A 25,290-nucleotide genomic window follows, 5' to 3' on the forward strand; every position below is an offset into this window, starting at 1 on the left:
CTTTAAATCACTCCTCGTGAAGACATGGCCCTTAATGAACAATTCTGTGGTTGATACACAGAACAGCCTGCAGTTTGTAGCATAGTTGTATTGACTTGGTAGCACCAGCCAACATTCAAAGAAATTGGTACATCTTTTGTTTCCAAAATCACCAGATTTAATATTGAATCACTGAAGAAACAAATCTGTTGATGTGTTTATGCTCGGGGTTTTTTGCATTAAGCTTCATTTTAGTACATCACTGCTGGAATATATATGAAGTATCAATGATATGATACTGGCGCGCAAGATAGGAGTCAAGGCAGAAGAAATCCATAATTAGATTTTTCTCAGTACATCCATCTTCATTTATCCAAGAGGCCTAAGTCATTATTATTTACTCAAGAATCTCCTTGGAGAGTAGGACTGTAAAGATTTGCTGCATATTATGAGAATCTGCAAGTATATTGAAGTCCCCTAGTTCAATTATTTGTCCCTTTTACATTTGATTATAATAGGAAGAAAGTTATACCAGTGCCTATATGTTTGGTTTCTGATGATATCCTCCCTCTCCTAAATTGTTCCTGTAATGGAAAAGGGGCAACTATTTCATTTCTTCTCTCACATGTTGTTTCTTTTTTCACCAGCTGATATAAGCTTACCTTTAAAGTTCTTTGTGTTTGGTATGTGAAGGTAATAAAATTTTTTAAGAAATTCATGACAGAAAGTCTTAACTAGAGAAGTTGTACTTTTCACAGTCATTCTTTGTGCTCAGTGGAGACTGAGGCTTGGATGCAGCCAACTACATCTCTTGGATGCAGCCAACTACATCTCTTCATAGATAGCGGCACCCCAGACCAGTTTGTATTCTTGAGTGAAGTCCCTGCTTTATCTTGGCCTGTTAGAGCAAAATACTTTTTCAGGATCAGTCCTATGAGGCATAGTGCAAAGGCGTTTAATTTTAAATTTGAAATCTGATTGTCTTGTATAATGTGAAACTGCTGTTTAGCAAAGAAACTTACTCAACAAAAATGGCACTATGCACACACACACACAAAATAACCAAAACCAACACCAACACCAAAACCAAAACCAAAACCACCCTAGTTTACCATAGATTTCTTCATCTCACTTCCTTGATAAAACAATATGGAGCAAAGAAGATATTTCATGACTAAATGAAAGCTATAATAAAGCCCACTAGCTACATTTCCATATAGAAGATATTTTAATAAGTGGTTTATTTTATTTTATCTAAAATTAAAGGCATTAGCAGATGCTATAAATGTGCCTAAGAATGGAGACTTAAACTACTCGGATATCAGGTTAAATGCGTTCAAGTTGGTGTAACGTAAAAACTGAGAACACATAGCTCTTTCCCAGATGAAAATTTTCTTAATATTTTCTGTTAATTTCTAACTTAATCATATCCAAGCCTCAGCCTGGGTTTGACTCTCACTGTACAACACAGTTTTTGTCTGGATCTAGGATCCTACTCTTGTCCTACAACCCTGCAAACTGCAGCGGGTCACTGCACTCATCAAGGTCATTAAGGCTGATTGCACAGCACCAGGTACTGCCATTAGCCGATCCGGCTGTAGAATCAGGGCCAAGTTTAAGGCAAGCCATAACTAATGAACGTCAAGAACAGTAAGCCAAATGATGATAGATTTTTAAATGATGCAGTTAACCTCTAGCCAACAATCAATTACAAATAGGAAAATGCACACAGGGCTCCCACGAGCACAAGTCCTCCAAAATGGATGTGAATGAAAAGCGAAGCCCTGCCCTCACAAACACTGCTAGGACTAACTTTATGGAGACATCAGTGGAAAAGCACAAATTTCAGTACTGCATGTACATTTTTAGGAAGTACTTAAATGTCCTTATTTAAAAGCATGCCTCACATAAATGATCCGATGATGTTAGGTAAAAAATAAATCCTCATCTTTTTTTTTTTTTTTATATTATTTCAATAAATACCTAGTTTTGGGGTTGGAGAGCTGTTTGAGGAAGGGATTGTTTCATACCGATTTACTTTTCTAATTGTGTTTTGGTTTTTTTGAACTTTACAATATCCTGCTTAAAGAACACAGTCTCTATCTATTATTTTTTTTACTTTTAAAACATCTATTAATATCCACGTGTTTTTCATTATGTGAATGAAACCTTTTATCAAACTGTGCTCCCAGAAAATATTTTGGAACTTTCAAAAAGCAACCTAAGCATATTTCCCATCTAAGGTGGCAAGCTCAGCAGACAGCTTTTGCAAAGGCAATTTATGTAGCAACGGTATAATCACAAAAGGCTTACATTTTCTCTCAGATGAGAGAGAGATGTTTAGATGTTTGGGCTGTCACCCAAAGGTTCTATAGAAGAGATGCAACCTCATATCTAAGAATAAACTAGTTCGCTATAATGACTCTGAAATGTAAGGGTTAATGTTTGTATTCTTCATTAAAAAAAAATGCTGCTAGCATTTAAAAACAGAAAATCTTGATAAATCCTTGTACATAAGGGTAAATCCTTGTACATATATGTAAAAAGCATGCAAGAATCTGAAGTGAGCCCTGTAATTTCCTGAAGAACTGACACATCTCCAACAAAATAATTTTGGTGAAAACACATTTTCTGTGGGCATATATGTGCTTGCTTTGGTGCAGACTACATTTGTAGTCAAAGGTAGGAAAGAGCTAAAGCCATTCATCTGAGAATAGACAGGACCTCAGCGGTTCATTTCCTATTCTGAATCTCAGAGGAAAAAATGTTGCACTCAGTCTCCCATTTCTCAGGAATCACTGTCACTACCGGGCTGCTACACTGGCCTCGGTTGTTCCTACTGGAGCTGTTAAATCAGCAACTACAGAGCAAGAGAGGAACTAAAGAAAATTAACTGTATTAAAACCTGCATTACATATACTAAACCCCTGTATTAACTATTTTAAAAAATATAAGCCGGTTTCTGTGCCACTCATAATAGATCAGTTCTTGCTCAAAGATGTTATTATCTATGCAGAACCCAAATCTTTCCCACTGCCCAGTTTCCCTTCCCTTCCTTTCTCTTCCCTGACTACTCCCATCTCTTGAGAAGAAGGGTGGGGGAGCAATGAGCACAGGGGAAATAACAGAAATCTGCAAGTTAAAGGGGTGCTCAGACATAATCCCAGGACTGAGACCAGAGAAGAGAAAAATGCCAAAAGATTGCTTTGTTAGGAATTTCCTTGCAAGTAGCAATAGCTCAAAATGAAACATTGAGTCCTGCTCCTACTGGCTTTACAGGTGCCCAAAAACTGACCTAATAATTTTACAGTGTCCCCTCTTTCCCTCCCCTTGCTGACTGCATTAGGTGGCTTGGTTGAGCCTGTGGAGACCAGAGGACATCCTCTAGCCAGGGGTTATAATGGGCCTCCTAGTATATATTTTTGCGAATAGCTGCAAGGGAGCAGAAGCAGGTCCTTGACCTTCTCTCAATGATTTTCTGAAAAAGATGCAGATCTTAGTAATTTTAATTTTTCCCCAGGAGTTCTTACTAGTTCTTACTAGCTCTTACTAGAATAGTGGCACTCAGAAATGCCTTCACGCCAACAGTGAAGTCGCAGTGGTTTGAACCAATTCCCACCACGGTTATAGAAATACTCGTATTGTCGTTGGTGAACTCTGGGTCAGGGCTGTCTTTTGGAATAAACCTGTTAGAAGACCAGACCAATTCTCTTAAGCGACTGGAGCCCTTACAGCAAATCAGCAGTTTGAAATGTGGAGCTACGTGGAAATCTACCCAATCTCTCTCTTCCCTGGCTTCACAAGTGGGAGCTGTTGGTACCTGCACGGCTCTTGGTACGAGGCAGAGCAGAGGAGCATAGGAAGTTAATAATCCACAAGCCATTCAGAAACATCTAGGACAGAGACACTGACACCAGGGTATCATGTGTCTGCACTGAGCATCTAGTAAATTGTTTACTTGGAGGGCTGATGAGAAATGCACGGATGAACGTCTGAAGCAACTGCTTGGCAGGTAAGGCTACTCGTGTACGCTAATAGATAGCACTATGGTCTCGTCATCACAGTGTCTTTTCCCCAAATGTATTTGCAGCAGTTTATCAACATTATATAATGCAAGGAGAGTTCGGAGCAAGGATAAAGGTTTGCTAGCCAGCTTGCGGTGTGCTTGTTTATTTGACATACTTGATTTACAGGTCTCCTGTTTACACAATGCACTTTCAGCAGTCCTTTCTTTTATTTTTAATGTCAAATTAATTACTCTTGATCCTAAATAAATAATCTGGGAAGTCCTTCAGGTTTCAGGAGCAGGCTTGAACGACTGCTTTTAAGAACTACTCCAGTACATGGTTTATTGCCCATATAGTCAATGGTTATTGTACTCTATATGTTTTCCTCTTGTTTACCGCCTTTTTTCCCTGCCACTGCACGGTTTTGTTTCCTCCTGCCGGGTGGGTAAAAAGGAAAGAAAAAAGGACGGGGAGGATGGGCAAGCGCTAGCAGCGCTGCCCCCCTCGGGGTTAGGGGGCGGCGAGGAAGCGGGGCCGGGGACCTCCTGCCCTTCAGAGGGGCAGGTCGCCCTTCCCGGGGGGGGACGCGCCCACCGGCGCTGCCTCCGCGCCCCCCGCAGCCCCGGGGTTCCGGGGCCACCCTGCGGCGGAGGGCTGGGGGGGGGGGGGGGGGACGGACGGACGGACACCGCGGCTCCGCGGCCGAGGGAGCGGAGGGACTGAGGAATGGCGGGATGGAGGGATAACGGGTGGAGGGATGGAGGAGTGAGGGATGGACGGATGGAAAGATGGAGGGGCGAAGGATGGAGGGATGGGAGGAGGTGGGCTGGAGGAAGAAGGGATGGAAGAATGAGAAAATGAGGGCTGAGGGACGCAGGGATGACGGGCCGAGAAACGGAGGGCTGCAGGAGCGAGCGCCCGCGCTCCCCAGCTGCTCCCCCTCCGCTGCGCGCCTCCGCGCCGCTCCCCGGCCCCCCCGCCGCCGCCGCTGCGCGTGCCCGCGCCCGGGGCTGACTCTCCCTCGCATCCTCCTCCCGCGGCGGCGGCGGCAGCGCCGGGGATGGGCAGCGAGAGCGCGCCCAGGAGCAGCCCGGGCCCCGCCGCTCCCCCCTGCTCCCGCACCCGCTGCTGCTCCTGCCCCGCCGCCCCCCCGCGCCCCGGGGGCAGCGCCGCCGCCGCGCTACCCGCAGCCCCCGCCTCGGACGGGTGAGTCACCGGGCCCTGCCCCCCCCACCCCAAAAAGCACCTGCCGCGCATCCCCCGTCTTCCTTCCTCCGCGCCTCCCATCCCGGAGCGGCCCCGGGGATGAGCGCTGGGGGAGCCGGGGGGGCGCGGAGAGGAGGCGCCGCGCTCACGCCTGCCCCCGCCCCCGGGGGAACGGGGGGTCCCGGCCCGGGCTTGCGCCCGCCCCGCGGGGCCGGAAGGTCCGGGGGGGGCAACAGGGGTGTCCCCGAGGCTCCATGGGGGCTGCGGGGGAAGGGGCTCCCGCCCCGCTGCTCCCCCCCCCCGGGCACCGCTGCCCATTCCCACCGGGGTCTCGCACACGCACAGCCGCACGCGCAGACACCCCGACAGCCCCGCTCCCCGGCCGGGCCAGGGTCCCCCCATCCACGGGCCGCAGCGCCCCCCACCCCGCCGCCGGGGCGGTTAGGGGGAGGGGGCAGAGCCTGAACTTTTGCAAAGGACCATTTGAAGGTGGGGCGAACCCGGCTCAGCAGAATTGGCTGCTTCACCGGAGTCGCCCCCCCCGGGAGGCGGCGGAGGGTCCCGGTCCCACTCGCGGGTCCGCTGAGTGCAGCGGAGCGTGGCTCTTCCCATGGGAGGTGGCTTCGGGCGGGACTCGGGGCCCAAATGGACTTTTCTGACACCACCACTCCCCCCAAGTAAATAATTAATTAAATAAAGCTGGGGAGGGGCGGGGGGAGAAGTCTGTGCTCGTTTTGCTTTCACTGCCCTGAGCCGGGAGTGTGGACGATGGGATGCTGTGGCCGAAAAGCGTTTTCTGGTTGTGTCATGATGCACACGGTTGTTTGTAGGTAGTGTAGTAACTATCTGTATCCCAATAGTTTCCTGTGGAGAAGGGTTGTTATGGCAGCAGCGCTTCCCTCTTCTATTTTGCATCTCTGGCTTAGAGTAATGTTAAAGACCTGGAGGGGGGGGGGGGGGGGGGCAAAAAAAGGCCCCAAAAAAGCAACCTCTGCCTCCTTGCCAAATAGCCAACAAGTACAGATATGAGTCACACTAAACCTTCACTCCCTTCTCCAGAAGCTGGTGCTGTGATAACACTTAAGACTGAAGGAGACTAAGGGAAAATGTCATTATTTTTTCCCCACAATTTCTGCTTTTTGTTAAATTTTGTCAGATTTTTTTGCTTTGTGTTGGGTTTTTAATGCGTTTCGCTTATACATTTTCATAGAATTCTTTCTTGCAAGGACTTCTTACTCCTGCATTACACTGGGTAAAGGGATTCAAGTGGTTCTACATACAAGTTACACGCAACATTTGTGGGAAGGGAAAGCTTGTAATTCTGTAGATTTAGCTTTTCTGTACAAGTTACAGGATGATGATTTTTCTTGTGATACAGAGGAATCTGCATGAAACTCATCAAAAAGGTCTCATCACATCCTAACTGACACAGCTGGTGGCAGTCTGAAACCGTAAGATTTAAAGGTTATCACGAAAGTAAGTTTCTCTGTTGCCTGTAATGATCAGCCTGTTCTCAGATAAACCACAAATAGTTGTAAGGGAAACACTCTGATTCTGATTTCAGTTTAGTCAGTAGTGTTTTGGGGAAACTGTTTAAACTGTGAAGCCTTTCACAAGGATGGATGTTAAAAGCACATGAAATTGGTAGAGGGCTATATTACTCTGCAGTTTTTACTCTACACTTGTATAGGTACCATTTGTTGTCTTCAACTGGAGTTTGCTTGAGTAGAGGGTAAGCAGTAAATGATAAGGACAGAAGGATTTTGTCCTGAACACTCTCACATTTTTATTTCCTGCAGAATATTTGCAGACTGATATTGATATTGCAGGATGAAACATTATTGAATTGTGATATCTTGTTTCCAATTGTACATTTTGAAATAAGGTTGGCTTATCAGTAGGAAAGCAACACCAGTGTGTAACTGTTCATTTAAGAATGAAAAAATGTCCCAGGATCATTCATGTGTTGAAACAGACCAGATTCAGGTTAAATAGGTGAACTAAAATAATGTGGTGTAAGTGATCTGTAATTAATTTTCATTGCTTATAATGAAAACAGGCACTCTTGTTGTCTTCAAGAGATGTTGGAAGATAAATGAGAACAGCAAAGTTTATATTTTGAATGACAAACTGTTAAAAAAACCTCAGATATTTCTAAGGGAATACAAGCACATCTCTTGGTATAACTGTGGTCATGATTCTGATCCCAGCTAAATTAGTATGAGATTCTCCCCAGGCACCGCTGTGAGCAGAATCCAAAAGGTCTCTGCTAACCATTTTTGAGGGGCCAGGATGTGAAAAGATAATTTGAACTTTTCCCCATGCAGTAGCTGGAAGGATTTATTTCATGTCTTGTATGGAATATTCCACGCTTTACCTTTCTGAGCTGTACTCAAGCCTATAGTTCTTACCTGCCCAGACAGCTCAACTGAGATATTTCTTGTGAGAAAGAATAATGTATATATAGCTAGGAGCAGTTTTACTGGGACCGACTAGTCAAATAATAGTCAGGTTTACTGGAAAAAGGGATTGACTTTGAGTGCTACTTTCATATCTGATACCATTAAAATTTCATTTTTAGGTCATGGGAATAACATGTTTCTTAAAATGGCATTATTTGGTTTATGGTTCTGATATGAAAGGACTAGCTGAATTTAATCAAGCTGGAGAACAGATGTTTCCAACTTTAGTGATTTAAAAATATCCTTAGAAATTTAAAAATAACCTTAAATTGTAATGAAGAAAAGACAAATTTGGATGCTCTGAAAAGGGTTACAGCTGAAGTTATTTGATACAAGCGAACCAACAGATTGCACTTATTTAACATTAGATAGAGGTAAAATGGAACAAAAAAGAAAGCTGGCAAAACCCAGCTATCATAGGAAAATAGTATAAACACTGAAATTATTCAAGAAGTTCCAACTTTAAGGGTCTGACGCCTTTATGGGACTCGAATGGAAAAGGTCCCATTGGCTTCAGTAAGCATTAGTACCTGGACCCTATTCTAAGAGAAGGGACGGGTAAAGCTAATTAAATTAAGTACCACAAGAATTCTGACAGTTTCTAAAATTAGATTGGAAATGTACATGTTTTCTTCAGTTAGAAGGAAGTCCTGGGTCCACCAAAACTGAATTGGAGTCTTGCCATCAATTTCGCTGGGGCCAAAATGTCACCCTGAGAATTATGTTTCAAGTGACTTTTGAAATACATTGCATGTTACATTTAATCTGGTTTTAATTTGTGTGATATTCTATTAAAATGAGGATACCTTTGCCAAGCTTGAGTTATTAATTAGTTATTAGCAATCATTTTCCCTTTCCTTTTCCATTTTTTTAAATGTCAGTTTTTCAGAAATGGCAAGAAACACAAAACAGTCTTCCTGTAAGAGTGTACTCATAACCTGAATAATTCAAAGACTGTACTGTCATTGTGCAATCAATTTTTTAATATGATGCTGTCAAAGTCATAAAAAAAATAATCAAATGTGACATCATAGAAGACAATGTATATAGCTGACATGACATCCAAATGTTTTAATTTCCCCGCTTTATATTTAGCAGTTAATGAAGATAGACTTTTCTTTCATTCCTCTGAGGAAACTCCTAACACAACATATTAAATGTTCAGAAAAAATGACTATATTTTCTTAAAAAGAAAGATACCTCTTGTGAAGAAAAGTCCCTAACGTAAAGGAAATGAAATCATAAAGGAGACAATTTAAAGCCTTCAGTGGGAAACGGAACTGAGATAATTTGCAGCTATTGAGAAAAACTATTGTCAGATAGGTTTTCTAGAATATGATAGGTATGATCTTGACAAAGGACAATTTATTAACTGTTCCTAACTAGGTGTGTACCTCGGTGTAAAAAAAAAAAAAAAGACTAACACACTTTTACCCTCAAAACCCATAGTCATTTCTGTGGTGTCTTTCTGCTGTTTTTCCTCCTAAATGAAGTATATTTAATGCTAATGAACAGTACTGGATTGGTAGAAATGGAAAATGAAACTGTGTTTACGCAGCGTTGGTGGAGCATAGAAAGCAGCAGCACGGTGCAGTGACCCAGCACTGAGCTGCCATTCCAGCCCGGCTTGGGTGGGTACTGGGCGTGGAGACAATGTTTGCCCACCGAGATCTTCCAGGTGGCTAAGAGCCTTTTTTCTCCAAGTAGTCAACATACTGAGGAAATTTGCCTGGAATGGGATTTTGTTAGCCTTGGCCTCTGTCATCTTCAAAGAAACTAGCCCCAGTTGTGGCTCCATGGAGACCTGGCCAGATTCTGCGAGGAGCTCGGTATTCTCAGCGCCAATACTTTTGAAAGCACTGAGTGTGTTTTCAAGATCCTCTAAGAAATGGAATGAAATAACCCGTTCATTTCACACAGGCCACAAACCAGCTTTCAAATCCCAATGATTTTCCGTCTCTACTGCGTGTTGGCTATATTTGAATCAGTGAACTAGAGGTGAAAGGCTCCAAAAATGTGATTACCAGTCCTCAGAGACATTTAGTTCTTCAAGGATATCTTACTGGAAATACTTGCTTGTGTTTCACAAACTGGACCAGAGAGAAATGAACTAATAACACATAAATATTTTTATTTTATTTTAATTTTTTATATATTTTGTAGAGAGACTGTTAATTCCATGTTTCAGATATTTTGTTCTGGAATACATGTATAATCCATGAGCAAAGAGTCTTATACCTGTTCTTATTTCATTACCACATAATGCTATATTTTTGATCTCACAAACATAGACAATGATTTAACCCTACGCTGCCATACCTGTCTAACTTAAAACATTCCAATACTAATGTTTGGACTGGATTTTTTTCTCCCTAATACTTCTAACTCAGCAGCAGAAAATTTCAGAAAACAAATTAAATAAATAACAAATAAAATCAGTTATTTGTAATAGATTTTTATGTATAATGGCTTGGTTTTTATAAATTAAGCCTATGCTCTTTTGGGAAAAAAAAACCCAAAACAACCAACTTAAAACTATTGTAATTGTGTTATACTACAATCTAAATCCACTATGTAAGTTAAGCTACTGAACTAAGGAAAGCCACCAACTGAACACTGAAAATGAATATTTAAGTGATAATCCAGCTGCTTAAAGGTCTCTTGTCTTTTTTGCAGATGTCTTCTCCCTTTTAGTTTATCCAAGATAGCAACTACAGCAGTTTCAAATGGAGCAAGTGCGTTTAGACTGAAACCACAGGGAAGCCTGTTTTCTCATTCCAGTGTTAGACCAAATGCAGAGATCTATGAGGTCTAAACTTTGAAGTACATATACTTCCTTCAAAATTATTTTTTTTATTTAGGAAATGAGTGTTGGTTTTTAAAATACGGAATGTATTTTTTAAATTTTGTATTTATCTAGCACCTTTATTATTGTTTTATTTACCTAATAAGACAACCCTAGAAAATATTTTTGGGACTTTATATATCAACTTCTATCACAAAGCATCTAGCTAACATTAAAACATTAATCATGATTTGTCATATTAAAATGCCCAAATTAAAAATCTGAACAAATGACAAATATAGACTTCTTAGTGATTAGCAAAAACTGGTATCAAATTTTGCATAATGCTTATATTTGACTGTTGATTAGTGTGCTTTAATGGCTAACTGTGAGTGATACTTAAAAATTCTTTAGCTAAAAAACATAAATCTAGTCCAAGTTTATTTAATACATGATGTCTTTCTTACTGCTTTGAACTAAAGTTCCAAGCTAGAGATTTAAACTACTTTGAATGAAATCTGCCCATACTTATAATAAAATAATCACTAAGGATCTTGTTTACAGGTTTGTCTTTACATTTCCCCACAGTTCCTCCCACAGCTTTTTTTCACCCACTTTTTCACCCCAGATGGAGACACTAGGTAGGAGTTAAAAATATTTTTTAAAAAACTTCTAAATAATTAAGCAGCATTAACTCCCTGTATATTCAAAGACTTTCTTCAGATGAGTCACCACATTTTAGGAAGTCAGGTACCAACAGCAGTACCCAGGGCAGATTAGTAACCAAGGACAGATGGATGCAGGTGGCAAGTAGACCATGCCAGACAACATGGGGTGAAGCAGGCCTATAAAGCAACAAAAACAGTTTTCTCTGCTTATCAGGGTGACATTTAAGAGGTTTTTGAAACCAGAAAGATCTCCTTTTGAAACGAAAGGCACAAGTATAGAAGTCCTCAAGAAACAAGTTTCTACCCCAAACTGTTTTGGATAGGATGAAATGTAAAATGTTGTAATATGTGTCTCAAAATATCAGAAACTATTTTATTTTTTTTTTGAGGTTATTCTTTCAAACCAAGACTTCAGCAAAATTACTTCAATTTTGTGGAGCATTGTGATACCAGTGTAACTGCATATTCTGTCGAAATAGGATTTTAGTGAAGTTTCTTCAGTGGCTTAAACTACAGGAGAAGAAAGACCTTCCTTAAAATTAAGATAGCGCTGAATGAAGGCATCAGTCATGAAACTGTGAGATGCAGAGCTTTAGGAATGCGTTTATTCCAGTAAACTGGCTGATTGTGTACAGGTTACTCGTGACAACTGCTCTGACTTCATAGAACTGAGTCCTTGCTATTCTTTGGCAAAGCAGTGGAAGTCTCTGCTTAGAGGCAGAGTGTAGAATTGATGGTAGAACTTGTTTGGGAATTCTCCATCAAAATTATTTTTCAGTAGAAATATTTCATGGTTTGAAATTAGAATTGGCATTAGTATGAATCAATAATAGAAGATCCCTAATTTAATTTGGGAAATGGAAAATCATGAACTTTTTGAAATTAAGAATTTGAAATGGGAAATATTTTATGGTCACTACTGCTGAATATTTCATTTAAATGGAATGAGAGCACATCCAACTACACTTAGAAAGCAATCAAGTTGTTATTGCTGCCTGTATTGTTATATTTGGAATAAAATTTATCAGCTAAACAGCCAAGACTATCAACCTAGCTATACAAACTTTACGATTTATTTAAGCTGGCAATACAAGATTTTCACAAAATAGCTGCTTAACACTATTATTCAGCAGTTCTAAATACCCCTAGTTTAAAGGCCAATGTGTAAGTAAAATGAAGTAAGCTTGCTCTGACACAAATGCTAATTAGTTTCTTGACAACTACCAGGCTTAAAAAAGAGTTTTCAAGCAACACTGTTTAGCTGAATGGAGAGAGAAAATGCAGTAATATCCAACAAATGCCATTTTGGAGCATAATAAACTTGCTAATTCTAGAACTTGCAATAATTAGGGGAATTTTAAGTGAGAATGCTTGCCCCAAACAACATTGACCTCAACCAGCTAAGCTAAGACAGCTGATGTCCTACATTGAGTATTGGCACTGATATAAGAGTTGCAAGGGAGGATCTCAGGGATGGAACCAAACTGCACTTCCCAGGCGGTGTCTGTGCCTCCCCTGTAGCCACTTACCAGCCACCCTTGCTGCGCAGCACGTGTGGGGAACAAAGGAATGACCAGCTGCCTCCCCAGCAAAGCTTCCTGGGGGACCCAGCCAAAATTCCTCATTACTTGACCTTGCTGAGCCTGGATGCTCTGTACATGCCTTCCTGACCTGACGGACCTCCAGTACTGGTCCACATGCCCACTTGCAGCAAGCTGATAGTATTTGAGATTCTAGCTAAAGAGTCTTTCAGGAGAAAGCAATGAGAAGATTACAGAAAAAACATTTTAAATATTTTGACAGTTAGTTAGAATACACATAGCTTGATAAAGTGTGTTTCCTTAAGGCCCCACTGAGCTGAAGAGCCTTCTTTCCGCAGGTATCCTAGGGCAGGCAAGTGCAAGTAGCTGAGAGCATTTGTATTGTTAAAGCAACCATAATAAAAAAAATAACAATAATAATTAAATCTGTTTTGTAGATCTTTCCAGACAAGGGAGCTTTAAGCCTTGCACGACAAGTGGTACCAATAGTCGATGGGAAGGAATTCCAAACTGATTCACATTGGAGCAAAACACAGCAACACTGCTATGAAACTCAGGGCTGGGAATTTTTACATAGTTGATAATACCCAGCATGAGCCTGAGAGTAATTTAATTTCATGCAGACGATGAAATAAATAGGAAAATGGTTGGTGTGTGTGTACATATAAACTACAGTATGAATGAGTCAACTCAGTTCAAATACAAAGAAGCGGTTGGCAAAACCCTGCAAACTACATCGGTGGGTAACCAAAGAAGATACCAGCAGTCACATTTTTTTTTCACATTTATAAGACGTGATTACCAAATGAGGAGACAAATGCCAGTCTTAGAAGTACAACTTGAAACTGGGAGACTACCTGTTATCAGAATAGGTTGCTTCATCCCACATCATCTTGACACTTTCAAATAAGTCTAAATTTAATTACCTTTCACATCACTACCTTCCTCTCAATCTTGTTATGAGTCAAAACAGACTAGCTGTGGAGACAACTCGCTTTCTCAAATAATGATTTTGTGACTATATTATGCACAGTGTTCATTGCTGAGGAACGAAATCTGTTTTTCTTAACACCTAAGATACACAGGGGGGAAAAAATGTTATAAGTCTGTTGCATAGTTAGCAACAAAGAACTCAGCCATATGCAAATATAATTTTGTTTATGGGCAATTTTACAATTTCACTAGTTTCCTATTCTGAAAAGAACAAAACCATAAGTTGAACATTTCTACAGATTAAGAAGTTATTTTTGTCAGTCAGTAATTCTGCTTTTAGGAAAATCTAGTTGTAGATAAATTGAGAAGACTGATTATGAAAGAACCAAAATAATTTATTTTGTATGATGAATTTTGTATGAAGAAACACTGCAGTGGAAAGCTATTTCAGAATAGAAACTAGAAAAACGTACCTTTTTCACTTTTTCAAAACAGTTTTTCCTTGAAATTTGCACAATTCCAAGAGACATTTTGATGTAAAAACATGAAATTGTCTTTCATTCTCCTCTGAAAAAATTTAATGCAGCTCTAGATCTAAAAGAAGAATAGGATATCCGATTGGATGTTACCAGGAAAACCTGCGGCTTTCTGTGTTAAGGCATATAAAGACAATCATCTCATCTGCTGGAAAGAATCACTGTGTCTTAACCATGTATTTTAAGTATATATACATACACGTATATAGGCATATACATTCACACACACATACTCCTGTTCCTCCTGGTCCACAATAGCAGCTGAGCTCTTCAGGCACCCTGCCTGGTTAAAATCCTTCTCCCTGAAAGTCAGCTTTTCTTTTTTTCCCTCCTAATAGAGCAATTTCCTGTGGTGGATTTATGCATTTATCTCTTTTCTTGAACTTTGTTGGATTGGCCTAATTTGTAATTCTTTTTGCTCGCATTACTATGCAGATAATATTTGTTCCTTTCATTGGGTTGTTATAGAATAAGTCATTTTGATGTTTGTGCCCCATTTTTATAAGTGCTTAATGCCATGTAATGTTTATGGATTACCTGTAGTCTTCAGGTAAGTAGAAAAAATTACTCCAGAATTATGCCTCTCTGAAGGTCAGAGGCACACAGCTAGAAATGGAAACCAAGCGCTAGGTTCCCAGTCCATGGCTCCAGCCGCACCTCCTCCTACAGTACAAAATTGGTTTAGCACAGATTTTCCCCAAAATATGGAGAACAATTTTGATGCCACGAAGGGAATGTAATACGTGATAATCACAGGCTATTTCAGCAGCAATGAGAAAAGGCTGGTATAGACCTGGCAAATAGCCACTGATCAGTCTAGATAGTAAACTATGCTGTCTACTGGTATGCACATTTTTTGAAGTTTTCTGCAAAGTATTGCTTCGAAATAGTATTTTTCTCTTGCTTCATTATCACCTGTCTTCCTTTCTAGTTTGTTCCCTCTTAGTCATAGCTGATCCTTCCTTAACTCCTGTGACACCTTCTTCCTACCTTTGTTTCTTCTGTTCCTCGGATTTTTTATTTCACTTCTTAATTGCCATCTTTTTCTTTCCACCATTTCCTAAACTGTCACTTCTTACTTAATTATTAAAAAGTTATTTTATTTGTCCCTGGAAAAAAAGAGTGAAATTTAAGTTTTCCCTAAAAATTATCTGTGATGATTGCGGGCAAAATCCACGCAGTGTCTTAAAGCTACAATGGGGTTTAGGCAGCAGCAATGTGACTTGTATGTATTTGCCTGTATTAGCAAGTAATTCAGCAGAACAGGAGCAGACCGGTAGATCAAAGCAGCTGGTGCTTAGGTCCTTATATTTAAGGTACGTGATCAATGCATTTTACCATGGGCTACATTTAGTTTGGTATCTTGGACCAAATGCTATCACCCTGCATGTAGTCCGAGGCTGCTCAAAGGACTAATTAGTTCAGATCCTTTTGCCCCCGCTGCAGGTTCTGGTACATTTGGTACAGACTGGAAGCAGAGCTTCCAGTTACTTTGCTTCAAAAGAAGTCTAATCCATGCGCACCGAGACTACTTTGCAAAGCAAACTAATGTATGGTAATTGGGAATCACTGCAAACCCACACTACTTCTCGAGTCAAATGGCAGTCTCCTAGACTCTGAGCAACAAACTCCACCACCACCTTGCTTGGAGTTGCACATTCCTGACTCAGTATTTAGTCTTAAAATTTTTATTTGTGTATGTTCCAAGAAGAACCTTAAGTCTTCTGAAGACTGAACAAGTTCAAGGACTGTGTAAATCTTTCATCCTGACAGCTCGTGGACTGAGTACTGCAACCAGGTACCCGTTCCCTGGGCAGCTCTGTCTGGCACTAGGCTAGTCATTCATCTCTTCTGTGTGGGGAAATAAATACGTAATATCCCCATTCTGACCATGTAGTGACATGGCTCCTACAGGTGTGGCCAGTGTCTCAGAACACTCTCTGGGAGTAACAGGTTGCAGTGCCACAGCCAGGGCAGGGAATCAGCAGAATTGAACCCAGACTGCCAACATCTGGGTTGGCAGATCACAGTGTTATTAGTGAAGTGCCCGCACATATCTTCCCTTTTTATTTTAAATGAAAAGCTTTATTCCATTTCTTTTTGTCTTCCCTCCAGTTTCTAAAAAGGAAAAAAAAAAAAAAAAAAAAAGATCTACTTTGTTAAAAAAATCTGAAACTTGGACAGATAGATGCACATCCTTCAAATCCTAAGCAGGGTGCTTAACTTCTGGCTGGGTGAAATTTACTACAGCCTTTCTGGTTAGCATTCCCCTCTGTATCAAACTCTCTGTTCAGTGCCATGACTTTACATAGCTCTCTGCTCTGTGTGCAGTTGCGCACTCCCCAGTCTGTATCGCTTACCTTCCTGGGGGATGGTGTCCAGCTCATCAACGCTTAAATAGAGATGCTTCATCTAATGTGAGGACAAGACACCAAAAGTGACATAATGAATTGCTCTGCCTTTAGTACCCAAACTTCTTTTTGGACGTAACTGTCAAGCTTCGCAATGTTTAACTGACAGGTAATTTGTTTACAAAACCTTGTTCTTTCCCCTGAGTTAGTCTTCCCGTGCAAATCGCAGGAGATAGATGAGTAAGAGTGGGATCCAGAGAAATCAACAAGCAGAAGGAGGGATAGCTTCAAGGAAATATGGTGGGACAGTAATATACGTGCAACCTACACCTTTCAGCACTGGGGAAGTATCTACTATCCTCCAAAAGCAAGCATATAAGCTAGACCTGCCTATTCTACAAAATAATTAGAACATGTTGTTAACTGATGCCGAAATATCCAGAAATTAGAGCACTTACTATGGAGAAAAAAATTCACTCACAGGCACTTTCAGATCAGAAATGTGCCCTAACTACTGATTGAACGGTTGTTCTGGGATGAAGTTAGTGCCTTTCTCCTCTTGAAACTTTGCCAATTTGGATAACTGATTAAATAGCTAATGGAGGAGGAACTTAGACCTGACCCTTTTCTTCTCAGAAGAGTGGACTAACATTGGTCTGTGGTTCCTATTTGGCTGAATAAATATTTAAAAGCAGACTGAAGGAGGGGAAAATGAAAAAGTCGTCTTGCCAAATAAAAAGTACTTTCTGGTTAACAGGAACCTCCTGGAAGGCAGACAGTTTCAAATCTAACACTCTGTATAGGTTAGATGAAGTGGAGTTGTGTCTCCCAAGAGAGAATTTCATTGGCTGTGGTTTCAGAAAGTCTTGCTTTCTGCCTTCTTCCCCCCCCCCCCCCCCCCCCCCCCCCTTCTTTTTCTTGTTTTCGATGACGTCTGCTCTGGCAAGCGTGTTCTCGGAAAACATATTGGCGCTCTCTGTGGGGTGAGACTGCTGCCTCCTGCGAGCAAGTTCACACTCTGAGAACCTTGGCAGAGTCAGGGCTTGAGGGATTTGGTGCCTGAGCACCACGAGCTTGGACACACTGGGTTGCAGTTACATGAGGGCTGGGAAGTGTTGGTGGTGTCTGAACACTCAACTTAGCATTGTCAAAAATGGCAACTAAATGCCTTGATAGGCTTTATACTTTATTTTAGGGTGTTAAAAAGTAATGCTTAGAAGCCTTTGGGAACACAGAGAGATACTAATAATGGAAACCTTCAGCAAATTTAATGTTATATAGAAAGACCTTAGTATCTAGTTTGGGAAACTGAAGATCTCGCTCCTTTCACACAATAGACAGTGCAGTGAGCGATAATACAGCTTTCCCACACTACTTCACCGCTTTGTTGTTAGAAGGCATTCAAGTCTGTGGCAAATGCATAAAATAAGGTAATATCCATGGGAGCAGAAGAATGTTCTTGTACAGGGAATTATACTTCGGACAAAAGTAAATATCTATCACTTTCCCATAGATACTATTTTTTGACAGACTGTTTACTCAAAAAGATCTTTACTAGTCCTTTGTTGCTGTTCCTGTTTAAGATTTTTAAGTCTTCATTGCAGACTTTTATCATGTTTTCTCCTGTATCCTTGAAAGCAACAATGTGCTAACATGATAACCTAATCTAGCTTTTCGATCTTATTTTACAAAGCAAACCCTTACACAGGTTTCTGTAGCACTAAAAGAGCTTTGAAGAAGTCCTTAAAAATCTGATTTATTCAAGCTGATTTAGGCATTCATACTTCCTAATGCTCCTTGAGCCATTATCAAATGTAGGTATGATTTCAGTGAAAGCCCTAATGTTTGTGTTAAGTCTTGTCTGCTATGGCTAATGGAAGAGAACAAACCTTTGACATTTATTACTCCCTGTTCAGACTGAACCCTTTCCGAAGCAGGTGTAAGTTGACAAGAGCATTAGAATTTCCCAGATAATAATTTTGTCAATGGCTGCAAGTCTGTTGGTGGTAGGCAGGCAGTAGGCTGCCTTTACCTATCAGCATTTTATGACCTCCTCCAACCCCAAGAAAAGTGTTTTAATGCAAAAATGTTATCTAAATTGTAACAGGTTAGAAAATATTAAAATCAAATTTATATCAATATATCAAATTATATCAAAATATCAAATTATAATGTGAAGCTTCATAGTTTCATGTATAATTCCTTTTGGATTTGTAGCCAGCAATTCTTTGATAGACCCATTTTTATTTGGATTCTTCCCAGTCTTCCTACACTCCAGCGACTAGAATATATCTATTCCACAATATATTTATCATACAAATTATTTTGGAGTTTATGTCTCTTTCTGAGTTCTGGAAAGGCTAGCTTTTCTTTCTGAAGCATAGATATGCCAGAATGGTCACTGTTCCCTGTTAGAGTCAAATCCTCAGCTACTGACTGGTTGTGCATTAGTATGCCTGGGAAAGCCAACTTTAAATATTTGCATTTTGAAATCCCTGAGTTTTCTTTAGAAGCAGTGAGTGAAGCTAGAGAGGTGTTTTTGACCATGAAGTGTCTAATCTACAAGACAGCCTAACCTTCCATGTGAAGCCACTTACAATTTTAGGTTTAAATACAGATACAACAATGTATCTGTATTTTGATAGATTTTCACTTATGTATTTTTCTCTTTTTTTTTGGTCACTAACAATCTGCACCTTTGCATCTCATCTTCTGTATTATCCCATATTCTTTAGCAGTATTTTATCACTCAGGATCATGATGTTGTTTGTAATACTATAATTGACCAAAAGTTGTTAGTCTGGAGAGGTTCAAAATGTAATGGGTGACTTTCCTCTCACCTAACTACAGCCACCAAAACCTAAACTAACCTTCAAGGGGCTTCCTCTGTAGTTAGGACAGAGAAAGACATCTCCAGAGGGCGATTCATTGTGCTTGCTTTGTATAGGAGAGAGTCTATATAGGACTGTGAAGGCGCTTCAGTGAGTGCCGTGGAGAGTATGCGTAACTTTTTAAAAAAATACAATGGCATTATTTAAGACTATAAATTATATTTATATGAGACTTTCAGTTCCCAATGTCATCACCTGTGCTTCATTTGTGTTATGCGTAGAGAGCAGGAAAGGAGCCAGGTGAGCTTTCCCTGCAGTGGGGAGAGCAGTGGAGTATGGCATGCAGATGTTTGAGCTGGCAGCACAGAAGCGGTTGTGGGGCTGGGAGCAGCACAGCTGTGTTCATGCAACACCGCACACTGAGTTAAGAAACACTGCTGAAAGTAGCTTAATTCACTGGCACAATACCTGAATTTTTATGAAATTGTTTATAGCAAACAGACCAGTAGAATACTCTATATATTTAGCAAGCGTCTTCCAGTTTACCACATTCTTCCAGTGTCTGTCTTCGTTTTGAACAAATCATCACAAAAATTCAGCAAGCTTAGACATCTTGTACAAGCCATTTTCAGTTACAGAATATATGCTCTCCTGAGAAGTAGTGCAATCATTCCTTTGTCTTGCCACTTCTATATATATGCACATCCATATTAAGGAATCTGCCAATCGGGAAAAGTGAGAACATCCTGATACTCAGTTCTGGAGTAGTAGTAGTAGTAATGCAACTTAATTTAATTACAGAAAAGTCCTTTCATTAATTTCAGTGAATGAATACAAGCTGAATGCTAATAGATGAGTGCATACCGTTAATTACTGCTAAAACAAAAGGATACACAACCTAAATTTTGCAATAAATGCTCACAGCACTATTCCAAAGCAGATTTTCTGAAGCTGTTCATGACATATCAATGCTTCTTTTTAGAACTGCAAGGCTGTGTAGGATAAAACTGCAATCTTCTCGGAGAGTCTGCAAAGCAAGTCTGACTTTCTGTGCAGTTATTATCATTTTGCCAGCTGAATGTGTGTCATCTAAATTAGACCCTGTAATATTAGTGCTGCGTGCTTTTTTGTAAGAGGAAGTGTTTTGACTGGGTAGAATCAGATTTGTCTTTGTCAAAGGAAATCTCTTTTACATTGGGATAGAGACTGCTCCCCATTTTGTTTCATTGCTCTTGTTCACAAGGATTGTTCTATGTTGTTTCACCTAAAAGACCTTCTAGATTGGGGAATTAAAATATATGAGTAAGGCAATCCTAAACTAATTAAATATAGGTCTCAACGAATTTTATCACTGTTATTCTCGGAGATGAGTTGAGAGTTCATCTGCTGAGCAGGAATCGTGAGTGCCCCTTCCCGTGAGCTGTCAGGACAGCGTGAGCATTTGAATTTTTTGTACTTCTCTAACTTGCCTTTGCTTCAGAAGAAAAGCATGGAGAGGGCAAGTTTGACATCCAGCTCTGTCTTCTTGGAGCAGAAAGCTGACTTCAATTGTTTTGTATATACACAAGTGCTTTACTGGACTTTGGCTTAAATGTAGTAACACAAAGAAAAAAAAGGAACTAAAATTGGTTTTATAGCAGCAATATCATAGAACCATAGAATCACTTAGGTCGAAAAGACCTTTGTGATCGTTGAGTCCAACTGTTAACCCAGTACTGCCAAGTCCACCACTAAGCCATGTCCCTAAGTGCCACATCTACACATCTTTTAGTCTGTTAAATACCCCTAGGGATGGTGAGTCAACCATCTCTCTGGGCAGCAATCACTTTACTCCTACAAATTCATTATATAATTTCCCTACTGTTTATGGGCACATGAAAGGGCTGGTGATACCTAATCTCATTATTTTATGATATGCGCTATGAATTTTTCCTCTTAATGCTCCAACTTAGAAAAGTAGAGCATTGCATGAAAATATCAAATGCCATTGGACAGAAAAAAAGAGAACGCTAGGCACACACACAGTGCTCTTTCTATGCAAAATCCTTTCCAGCTTCTAAGCCTACTAAATATTACTGTCTTTTCAGTTCTGTTAGCAAACAGATACTATTTGAAGTAGTTAGGTTAGACTAGATGTTTTAGCATGAAACAAATTATGGGCAAGTTTATGAGCACATACAAATGTGAGCATTTGAACTGCTGGATCGCAGAAGTTTAAACTTTCAGCTGACAGAGTGACGAAGGTAGGTGGAAAATAATCAAGTTAATCATATCTGTAACTGGAGGATGATGTAGGAACAATGTGTTTCCAAATCCTAGGTTTCTAGATATCATGAATGTAGACGATATCTTCAAAATACACCCCATAACAAAACAAACCAGAAGTAAAACATATTTTAAAAGCAACCATGTATCTTTATTTTTGAGCATACCTCATAGTCTTATATGGCTTGAGTTACCATTTTTCAGCTCTTTTGGCAGATCTACGAAACAATCTCTATTACTGGGACAGTTAAGATGGAGCCTGGAGAGTAACAATGATTTTCAGTGAATCCACTGAAGTCAGATAAATTTCTGCTTCAAAATAGGGCTGAAGACATTTTTACTTTACATGTACTCTTTATATAATTTGACAAATCTCCAAGTAATTTTTTTTTTTACTCACCCCTTTTGAGAACTATGAAGCTGTTCAGAAATAAAGGCTTTTTTTGGGGGGACGGACGGACGGACGGACTTACAGAAGTTTTACTTCTTGCAATAAAAAACCAAGGCCAGTAGAAATAAAAATCACTCCACTTCCACATAGAATAGTTTTCATGGGTGAGCTGCTAAGAAATTATCTTTTTAGATATAATTTGAACTATCTTAACCTTGCTGAACCTTAATCCCTATTCACCTCCCATACCTTGATGATCACATACTTAGGCAGGTAGTACTATTGACATCAGTGTGGCTACTCACTGGTAAGAATATAAATCAGGGTGAGTAATCAGCATGGAAACCTCTAATGCTATAATTATAATCTTCTGTGAATTAGTGTTTTTTATTAGTCAGTTAGAGAACTGACTGCTCACCTTGCTTCATACCTAAAGTTAAGCCTTAGACCTGAATCTTTGGTTAGCCTTGTGTGTCTTCCTCTTATGGGATAGGATATGGGGAACTGAGGATGCTGACTCATTACAATTTGACGCCATGAGGTGCAGTTTTGCCAGAACAGCTGCTTTTTCTGACAAACATAATGCTCTGCTCTAAGCCTTTGATTTTCGCATGTTTTACTTGCTCATTAGGTCTTGCTTCTTGTATATTACTGCTTCATTCATTGCACTTATTCTGCTGTATGTCCCAAGATGGTCAAGTATTTTCATCTGTTTTCTATTTTGCTTTTGCTGAAGTTGCTAGAAGTTTTAATAAGCCTAAGTGGATGCAGGTTTAAATTATAATTTAAGAAAATAATGGGAGAAAGGGGTATGAATCACTGGGTGCTCAACTGTAACAAAAGTGATGGGGGGACAGAATACTAGAGGTGTACGCTTTTCTACTGCATTTTTGAGGGCTAAATCAGAATTATGAAGAGCTAAAGTTCTGCACATGAGCACATGCCACTTGAAATTGTTTCTCAATCACTTTCACTTGGAAAATACAGCCAGGTTCTTGGCTGTGTATTGCCAACATCCATTCTGAGCCCTCCACATGGACAAGGAAGGTATTGTTTAATACCTTGCGTGTGTGATGATTTCCCACTTTCACAGGAGAGGTTCTTGTTTGAGTTTTGCCTAGGAAAAAAAGGGATTACTATTTCTATCACTTACACTTCATGTTTACTAAGTAATTTCTTCTATCATTAATCATAATGGATTGTATCTGAGTTTTAGCTTTATATGTTTTTTACTGTTTCAGGAACTTGTCACTCCATAAGCATCTGTATAGTATATTCTTAATTTATCAGCATTGTGCTGTAACAGATTCAATATATTATCTACTTGATATTTTTAGAAATTAATGAAATTTTCATGTCTTTCCTGTAATAATACCCACAAGCAACAGTCATTTACATTTTGCAATTTTTTCCCATGCTACACTCCAGACCATGGTATTCTAAAGACATAAAATCAGTGATTTTGTAGCAATATGAAATACAGGAATTTGTTTGTTTCCAATATTTTCAGTACAACCTTTGGTTTATTTTGTTGTATTTTACTTGGAATATTAAATTTTAGGTCACACTGATTTTTTTGTTGTTGTTCTTGTTGTTACACTCTCATTAAAATGGGGTCTGGTTCACAGGCTGGTTTTTTTTTTTCCTCCTTTTGGCAAATGAATTTTGAAAATAGAAAACCTCAACTTATTTAACGTGATACTAGTTTTTAGCCCAACAGTGTATCCTCTACATGACTCAGGCATCACTGTGCTCTTGTCCTATTGTATCTATTGAAGGATTACCAACTGACTATGCACATAAATATAGATTTTTAGATAGGATTCACCCTTTTACTCCTGGTACAAGACTGAGACAGTCCTTGAAGAATTTTGAGCACTGAGTTACCATCCTTTTGTGACCCAATTCTTATAAGATGCCACTGGATGAGGTTCAGAAGGCTATTGCTGGAGACCAGGTTTCAGAGTAATTGAAAGAATTTCAGTTTTTATATGTATTTTGAAAGATTTTATCCTCTTGAACGCCACTTGTGGTTTGCAGTTAACAGAATTTTGCTCTGGACATCAACAAATGGTATCACAGGAAGCATATTTTGCTTTGCACTCCCCCTGTTTCTTTCAGTTTAATTGTCTTCCATTTAGGGAGCCTTGCAAACACATCAAATAAGCGCCAGGGCTCTAGAAATCACATCAAAGCTCATTCCGATTGCTCTGTGTGACCCGGTTGCCTTGTGGAGGGTCAGAGCATCACAGATGTGCTGGAGCATCCAGAGAAAGAAATAATCCTTGACGTCCTGAAGGTTTGCTATTCCCTGCTGCTTTGAAGCTGGTAATGCTGGGTCACAGCAGGCAGCATAGTCCCCCCTGAGTGCCTGCTGGGGCTTCCCTGCAAGCACCCATCAGCTGGGGAGCTGTCATGAGGAACTCACCACAGAGATGAAGGGAGAAGTTTTAACCTCACAGTCCTTCACTAACACCACGCCAGGCTCCCAAAATAGCCTTGAAGGTCTGAGATAACAGATCTGTTTCTTCACAGGGACCAGGTATGTATGCCTCTTTTCAAAAGGAGGGAAAATGCCCTTGTAACATCTATCCCTTCGAGAAATCCTCATCATCTACTGTTCACACCTGTTGAATATAATTGCTTCCTAAACAAGGACATGCATTTTTTTCCCAAACCAAAAAGAAACCCCATCCCCAAATTCCTAGGCAAAATACTCCACAATTAGCGTTTGTCTTTTTTGTTATACACTGTTTAAAGGGACTTAACTATTGCATTCAGTGTCATTTCATTTCTGTGTATTACAGCCATAGTGTAGTAGTCAATCCATTCTCCAGAACTTGCCAAGTCTTGGTAAATGTGATAAATTTCAGTCCTTTGAAATTAAGATTATTTTTATGACTGTGTCAAGATGTGTTCATTGGATAAAAAAAGCAGTACAAATTTAGATGTCTAGTGAGTGCTAAATCAAACTAAATTATGCTGAATATACATGTATTTACTTTAAATAATGTGAAACTTTGCATGCATATGATTAGATCTTTAACATTAATTTTAGAAAATTCCTTGGGTGTGGTCAGCATATTCTATTTTTTATCAGCACTCCAAATTTATTCTGGCTTTGATTCTTACTATTTCTTTCCAGCAACAATATTTTTTATTTATTTAAGAAGGCAATTAAACTCAGTTCAGCATATATTTTTGGAGGTAGTATAAAAATCTCTTGCTGTGATACTAAATGTAAGACGTCTGTTTTCTGGGTGAAATTATTGCACTAATGATTAAGAATCCATTTTTTAACTCTAACTTTAGAACTTTCTTATTAATACAAATAG

The 25,290-nt window shown here is 39.8% G+C and overlaps 1 protein-coding gene across 1 annotated transcript in view; it reads left to right on the plus strand.

The window, feature by feature from the left end:
* The first annotated feature begins 3,797 nt into the window (after positions 1-3,797).
* The window catches only part of FUT9 (fucosyltransferase 9), a 114,765-nt gene continuing 93,272 nt past the window's right edge, over positions 3,798-25,290 (plus strand). The window contains exon 1 of the mRNA XM_037393090.1: positions 3,798-3,991. The gene's annotated coding sequence lies outside the window, so the exon portion shown is untranslated. The remainder of the gene's footprint in view (positions 3,992-25,290) is intronic.

Source organism: Falco rusticolus, chromosome 6, assembly GCF_015220075.1.
Source record: "Falco rusticolus isolate bFalRus1 chromosome 6, bFalRus1.pri, whole genome shotgun sequence".
Taxonomy (NCBI): domain Eukaryota; kingdom Metazoa; phylum Chordata; class Aves; order Falconiformes; family Falconidae; genus Falco; species Falco rusticolus.